The sequence below is a fragment of the Lithobates pipiens genome, unplaced genomic scaffold (assembly GCF_037356315.1).
Source record: "Lithobates pipiens isolate NorthernLeopardFrog02 unplaced genomic scaffold, aLitPip1_a1.2 Scaffold_18, whole genome shotgun sequence".
Lineage (NCBI taxonomy): Eukaryota > Metazoa > Chordata > Amphibia > Anura > Ranidae > Lithobates > Lithobates pipiens.
Genome location: NW_027507758.1, coordinates 479665797 through 479674008, shown reverse-complemented (window position 1 = coordinate 479674008; position 8212 = coordinate 479665797). Strand labels below are relative to the sequence as shown.

General features: G+C 43.6%; 1 non-coding gene across 1 annotated transcript; it reads left to right on the top strand.

The window, feature by feature from the left end:
• The first annotated feature begins 7598 nt into the window (after window positions 1-7598).
• On the top strand, window positions 7599-7671 carry TRNAF-GAA (transfer RNA phenylalanine (anticodon GAA)). Its single transcript has one exon. It is a non-coding gene; the product is annotated as a tRNA-Phe (tRNA).
• Window positions 7672-8212: the final 541 nt, after the last annotated feature.

Below are 8212 nucleotides of genomic sequence, written 5' to 3'. Positions count from 1 at the left end.
AGACTGAAGATCTAAAGGTCCCGGGTTTCGGCAATTGTTGTATCCTTAACAGGGATAACCCTACCTTTGATTATATGACTTTCCCATGAATTAGGCCAGTGCGTGTTTGATTCTTTCGCTTCTCATGTGCCTGTTGTTCCTAACAGAGTGGTTGCTTAGTTTCACCTGGAACAAAGTAAAGTATCTTGCTGCCTGTTTTCCTTTCCGGCTAAATGCATAGACATAAAAATGTCACTCGTCATTGTCATTCCTTCACACCAGCACATGGTACCCCAGAATTGTCATCCAGATTAGGCAGAAAAGGCCGAAATATCTCAGTTGGGAGAGCGTTAGACTGAAGATCTAAAGGTCCCTGGTTCGATACCGGGTTTCGGCAACTGTACCTGCTCCTTTTGGTGTACCGCTTTCTGACAAGAAAAGGAAGACCAAGCAGGAGTTTGAGAAAGTTGTTTAGAGCAGACTAAGGTCTGGGGCTCAGCAGAAACGCAATTGTGCAACATCCCGCAGTTTATGCTTTTCTCAGCCAATGTGCAAGGACAAGTCAAAATATCCCTTCTTCTTCATAGGACATTTGTACACCAACGCATAGTTCTGCAGAGCCTTGGGAAGAAAAGTCCAGCATGTTTCATTTTTGCTGTGCTCACCTGCAATATACCAATGAAAGCCGTGGGAACAAGACCTAGCCGCATTTGAAAGAAAAATGACTTTTTTGATGTGTAGTCCATAGAAACGGAAAGTAAAAATCAGGGGAGAAACTGAAAACTATGCTGGAAATCTAGGAAGTTGTGGAAATAGATGGCCAGCAGACAGGCATCAATCACAACATGAAAGGAGATTTTTGAACCGAGCTTGTCAAAAATAACTATTGTTTTTACTGTGGGTACAATGCTGATGTTATCAAAGAAAAGTGGATGCTGTGACTATAAACCTCCTTTAAGGGCTCAATGACCCCTTCGAGTCGACGCACGGTGCCACGTGTCTCCTGGACAAACCCTTTCTAAAGTGCCGAAATAGCTCAGTTGTGAGAGCGTTAGACTGAAGATCTAAAGGTCCCTGGTTCGATCCCGGGTTTTGGCAATTGTTGTATCCTTAACAGGGATAACCCTACCTTTGATTATATGACTTTCCCATGAATTAGGCCAGTGCGTGTTTGATTCTTTCGCTTCTCATGTGCCTGTTGTTCCTAACAGAGTGGTTGCTTAGTTTCACCTGGAACAAAGTAAAGTATCTTGCTGCCTGTTTTCCTTTCCGGCTAAATGCATAGACATAAAAATGTCAGTCGTCTTTGTCATACCTTCACACCAGCACATGGTACCCCAGAATTGTCATCAAGATTAGGCAGAAAAGGCCAAAATAGCTCAGTTGGGAGAGCGTTAGACTGAAGATCTAAAGGTCCCTGGTTCGATCCCGGGTTTTGGCAACTGTACCTGCTCCTTTTGGTGTACCGCTTTCTGACAAGAAAAGGAAGACCAAGCAGGAGTTTGAGAAAGTTGTTTAGAGCAGACTAAGGTCTGGGGCTCAGCAGAAACGCAATTGTGCAACATCCCGCAGTTTATGCTTTTCTCAGCCAATGTGCAAGGACAAGTCAAAATATCCCTTCTTCTTCATAGGACATTTGTACACCAACGCATAGTTCTGCAGAGCCTTGGGAAGAAAAGTCCAGCATGTTTCATTTTTGCTGTGCTCACCTGCAATATACCAATGAAAGCCGTGGGAACAAGACCTAGCCGCATTTGAAAGAAAAATGACTTTTTTGATGTGTAGTCCATAGAAACGGAAAGTAAAAATCAGGGGAGAAACTGAAAACTATGCTGGAAATCTATGAAGTTGTGGAAATAGATGGCCAGCAGACAGGCATCAATCACAACATGAAAGGAGATTTTTGAACCGAGCTTGTCAAAATAACTATTGTTTTTACTGTGGGTACAATGCTGATGTTATCAAATAAAAGTGGATGCTGTGACTATAAACCTCCTTTAAGGGCTCAATGACCCCTTCGAGTCGACGCACGGTGCCACGTGTCTCCTGGCCAAACCCTTTCTAAAGTGCCGAAATAGCTCAGTTGGGAGAGCGTTAGACTGAAGATCTAAAGGTCCCTGGTTCGATCCTGGGTTTTCGGCAATTGTTGTATCCTTAACAGGGATAACCCTACCTTTGATTATATGACTTTCCCATGAATTAGGCCAGTGCGTGTTTGATTCTTTCGCTTCTCATGTGCCTGTTGTTCCTAACAGAGTGGTTGCTTAGTTTCACCTGGAACAAAGTAAAGTATCTTGCTGCCTGTTTTCCTTTCCGGCTAAATGCATAGACATAAAAATGTCACTCGTCATTGTCATTCCTTCACACCAGCACATGGTACCCCAGAATTGTCATCAAGATTAGGCAGAAAAGGCCGAAATAGCTCAGTTGGGAGAGCGTTAGACTGAAGATCTAAAGGTCCCTGGTTCGATCCCGGGTTTCGGCAACTGTACCTGCTCCTTTTGGTGTACCGCTTTCTGACAAGAAAAGGAAGACCAAGCAGGAGTTTGAGAAAGTTGTTTAGAGCAGACTAAGGTCTGGGGCTCAGCAGAAACGCAATTGTGCAACATCCCGCAGTTTATGCTTTTCTCAGCCAATGTGCAAGGACAAGTCAAAATATCCCTTCTTCTTCATAGGACATTTGTACACCAACGCATAGTTCTGCAGAGCCTTGGGAAGAAAAGTCCAGCATGTTTCATTTTTGCTGTGCTCACCTGCAATATACCAATGAAAGCCGTGGGAACAAGACCTAGCCGCATTTGAAAGAAAAATGACTTTTTTGATGTGTAGTCCATAGAAACGGAAAGTAAAAATCAGGGGAGAAACTGAAAACTATGCTGGAAATCTAGGAAGTTGTGGAAATAGATGGCCAGCAGACAGGCATCAATCACAACATGAAAGGAGATTTTTGAACCGAGCTTGTCAAAAATAACTATTGTTTTTACTGTGGGTACAATGCTGATGTTATCAAAGAAAAGTGGATGCTGTGACTATAAACCTCCTTTAAGGGCTCAATGACCCCTTCGAGTCGACGCACGGTGCCACGTGTCTCCTGGACAAACCCTTTCTAAAATGCTGAAATAGCTCAGTTGGGAGAGCGTTAGACTGAAGATCTAAAGGTCCCGGGTTTCGGCAATTGTTGTATCCTTAACAGGGATAACCCTACCTTTGATTATATGACTTTCCCATGAATTAGGCCAGTGCGTGTTTGATTCTTTCGCTTCTCATGTGCCTGTTGTTCCTAACAGAGTGGTTGCTTAGTTTCACCTGGAACAAAGTAAAGTATCTTGCTGCCTGTTTTCCTTTCCGGCTAAATGCATAGACATAAAAATGTCACTCGTCATTGTCATTCCTTCACACCAGCACATGGTACCCCAGAATTGTCATCCAGATTAGGCAGAAAAGGCCGAAATATCTCAGTTGGGAGAGCGTTAGACTGAAGATCTAAAGGTCCCTGGTTCGATACCGGGTTTCGGCAACTGTACCTGCTCCTTATGGTGTACCGCTTTCTGACAAGAAAAGGAAGACCAAGCAGGAGTTTGAGAAAGTTGTTTAGAGCAGACTAAGGTCTGGGGCTCAGCAGAAACGCAATTGTGCAACATCCCGCAGTTTATGCTTTTCTCAGCCAATGTGCAAGGACAAGTCAAAATATCCCTTCTTCTTCATAGGACATTTGTACACCAACGCATAGTTCTGCAGAGCCTTGGGAAGAAAAGTCCAGCATGTTTCATTTTTGCTGTGCTCACCTGCAATATACCAATGAAAGCCGTGGGAACAAGACCTAGCCGCATTTGAAAGAAAAATGACTTTTTTGATGTGTAGTCCATAGAAACGGAAAGTAAAAATCAGGGGAGAAACTGAAAACTATGCTGGAAATCTATGAAGTTGTGGAAATAGATGGCCAGCAGACAGGCATCAATCACAACATGAAAGGAGATTTTTGAACCGAGCTTGTCAAAATAACTATTGTTTTTACTGTGGGTACAATGCTGATGTTATCAAATAAAAGTGGATGCTGTGACTATAAACCTCCTTTAAGGGCTCAATGACCCCTTCGAGTCGACGCACGGTGCCACGTGTCTCCTGGCCAAACCCTTTCTAAAGTGCCGAAATAGCTCAGTTGGGAGAGCGTTAGACTGAAGATCTAAAGGTCCCTGGTTCGATCCCGGGTTTTCGGCAATTGTTGTATCCTTAACAGGGATAACCCTACCTTTGATTATATGACTTTCCCATGAATTAGGCCAGTGCGTGTTTGATTCTTTCGCTTCTCATGTGCCTGTTGTTCCTAACAGAGTGGTTGCTTAGTTTCACCTGGAACAAAGTAAAGTATCTTGCTGCCTGTTTTCCTTTCCGGCTAAATGCATAGACATAAAAATGTCACTCGTCATTGTCATTCCTTCACACCAGCACATGGTACCCCAGAATTGTCATCAAGATTAGGCAGAAAAGGCCGAAATAGCTCAGTTGGGAGAGCGTTAGACTGAAGATCTAAAGGTTCCTGGTTCGATCCTGGGTTTCGGCAATTGTTGTATCCTTAACAGGGATAACCCTACCTTTGATTATATGACTTTCCCATGAATTAGGCCAGTGCGTGTTTGATTCTTTCGCTTCTCATGTGCCTGTTGTTCCTAACAGAGTGGTTGCTTAGTTTCACCTGGAACAAAGTAAAGTATCTTGCTGCCTGTTTTCCTTTCCGGCTAAATGGATAGACATAAAAATGTCACTCGTCATTGTCATTTCTTCACACCAGCACATGGTACCCCAGAATTGTCATCAAGATTAGGCAGAAAAGGCCAAAATAGCTCAGTTGGGAGAGCGTTAGACTGAAGATCTAAAGGTCCCTGGTTCGATCCCGGGTTTCGGCAACTGTACCTGCTCCTTTTGGTGTACCGCTTTCTGACAAGAAAAGGAAGACCAAGCAGGAGTTTGAGAAAGTTGTTTAGAGCAGACTAAGGTCTGGGGCTCAGCAGAAACGCAATTGTGCAACATCCCGCAGTTTATGCTTTTCTCAGCCAATGTGCAAGGACAAGTCAAAATATCCCTTCTTCTTCATAGGACATTTGTACACCAACGCATAGTTCTGCAGAGCCTTGGGAAGAAAAGTCCAGCATGTTTCATTTTTGCTGTGCTCACCTGCAATATACCAATGAAAGCCGTGGGAACAAGACCTAGCCGCATTTGAAAGAAAAATGACTTTTTTGATGTGTAGTCCATAGAAACGGAAAGTAAAAATCAGGGGAGAAACTGAAAACTATGCTGGAAATCTATGAAGTTGTGGAAATAGATGGCCAGCAGACAGGCATCAATCACAACATGAAAGGAGATTTTTGAACCGAGCTTGTCAAAATAACTATTGTTTTTACTGTGGGTACAATGCTGATGTTATCAAATAAAAGTGGATGCTGTGACTATAAACCTCCTTTAAGGGCTCAATGACCCCTTCGAGTCGACGCACGGTGCCACGTGTCTCCTGGCCAAACCCTTTCTAAAGTGCCGAAATAGCTCAGTTGGGAGAGCGTTAGACTGAAGATCTAAAGGTCCCTGGTTCGATCCCGGGTTTTCGGCAATTGTTGTATCCTTAACAGGGATAACCCTACCTTTGATTATATGACTTTCCCATGAATTAGGCCAGTGCGTGTTTGATTCTTTCGCTTCTCATGTGCCTGTTGTTCCTAACAGAGTGGTTGCTTAGTTTCACCTGGAACAAAGTAAAGTATCTTGCTGCCTGTTTTCCTTTCCGGCTAAATGCATAGACATAAAAATGTCACTCGTCATTGTCATTCCTTCACACCAGCACATGGTACCCCAGAATTGTCATCCAGATTAGGCAGAAAAGGCCGAAATATCTCAGTTGGGAGAGCGTTAGACTGAAGATCTAAAGGTCCCTGGTTCGATCCCGGGTTTCGGCAACTGTACCTGCTCCTTTTGGTGTACCGCTTTCTGACAAGAAAAGGAAGACCAAGCAGGAGTTTGAGAAAGTTGTTTAGAGCAGACTAAGGTCTGGGGCTCAGCAGAAACGCAATTGTGCAACATCCCGCAGTTTATGCTTTTCTCAGCCAATGTGCAAGGACAAGTCAAAATATCCCTTCTTCTTCATAGGACATTTGTACACCAACGCATAGTTCTGCAGAGCCTTGGGAAGAAAAGTCCAGCATGTTTCATTTTTGCTGTGCTCACCTGCAATATACCAATGAAAGCCGTGGGAACAAGACCTAGCCGCATTTGAAAGAAAAATGACTTTTTTGATGTGTAGTCCATAGAAACGGAAAGTAAAAATCAGGGGAGAAACTGAAAACTATGCTGGAAATCTATGAAGTTGTGGAAATAGATGGCCAGCAGACAGGCATCAATCACAACATGAAAGGAGATTTTTGAACCGAGCTTGTCAAAATAACTATTGTTTTTACTGTGGGTACAATGCTGATGTTATCAAATAAAAGTGGATGCTGTGACTATAAACCTCCTTTAAGGGCTCAATGACCCCTTCGAGTCGACGCACGGTGCCACGTGTCTCCTGGCCAAACCCTTTCTAAAGTGCCGAAATAGCTCAGTTGGGAGAGCGTTAGACTGAAGATCTAAAGGTCCCTGGTTCGATCCTGGGTTTCGGCAATTGTTGTATCCTTAACAGGGATAACCCTACCTTTGATTATATGACTTTCCCATGAATTAGGCCAGTGCGTGTTTGATTCTTTCGCTTCTCATGTGCCTGTTGTTCCTAACAGAGTGGTTGCTTAGTTTCACCTGGAACAAAGTAAAGTATCTTGCTGCCTGTTTTCCTTTCCGGCTAAATGCATAGACATAAAAATGTCACTCGTCATTGTCATTCCTTCACACCAGCACATGGTACCCCAGAATTGTCATCAAGATTAGGCAGAAAAGGCCGAAATAGCTCAGTTGGGAGAGCGTTAGACTGAAGATCTAAAGGTCCCTGGTTCGATCCCGGGTTTCAGCAACTGTACCTGCTCCTTTTGGTGTACCGCTTTCTGACAAGAAAAGGAAGACCAAGCAGGAGTTTGAGAAAGTTGTTTAGAGCAGACTAAGGTCTGGGGCTCAGCAGAAACGCAATTGTGCAACATCCCGCAGTTTATGCTTTTCTCAGCCAATGTGCAAGGACAAGTCAAAATATCCCTTCTTCTTCATAGGACATTTGTACACCAACGCATAGTTCTGCAGAGCCTTGGGAAGAAAAGTCCAGCATGTTTCATTTTTGCTGTGCTCACCTGCAATATACCAATGAAAGCCGTGGGAACAAGACCTAGCCGCATTTGAAAGAAAAATGACTTTTTTGATGTGTAGTCCATAGAAACGGAAAGTAAAAATCAGGGGAGAAACTGAAAACTATGCTGGAAATCTAGGAACTTGTGGAAATAGATGGCCAGCAGACAGGCATCAATCACAACATGAAAGGAGATTTTTGAACCGAGCTTGTCAAAAATAACTATTGTTTTTACTGTGGGTACAATGCTGATGTTATCAAAGAAAAGTGGATGCTGTGACTATAAACCTCCTTTAAGGGCTCAATGACCCCTTCGAGTCGACGCACGGTGCCACGTGTCTCCTGGACAAACCCTTTCTAAAGTGCCGAAATAGCTCAGTTGGGAGAGCGTTAGACTGAAGATCTAAAGGTCCCTGGTTCGATTCCGGGTTTCGGCAATTGTTGTATCCTTAACAGGGATAACCCTACCTTTGATTATATGACTTTCCCATGAATTAGGCCAGTGCGTGTTTGATTCTTTCGCTTCTCATGTGCCTGTTGTTCCTAACAGAGTGGTTGCTTAGTTTCACCTGGAACAAAGTAAAGTATCTTGCTGCCTGTTTTCCTTTCCGGCTAAATGCATAGACATAAAAATGTCACTCGTCTTTGTCATTCCTTCACACCAGCACATGGTACCCCAGAATTGTCATCAAGATTAGGCAGAAAAGGCCGAAATAGCTCAGTTGGGAGAGCGTTAGACTGAAGATCTAAAGGTCCCTGGTTCGATCCCGGGTTTCGGCAACTGTACCTGCTCCTTTTGGTGTACCGCTTTCTGACAAGAAAAGGAAGACCAAGCAGGAGTTTGAGAAAGTTGTTTAGAGCAGACTAAGGTCTGGGGCTCAGCAGAAACGCAATTGTGCAACATCCCGCAGTTTATGCTTTTCTCAGCCAATGTGCAAGGACAAGTCAAAATATCCCTTCTTCTTCATAGGACATTTG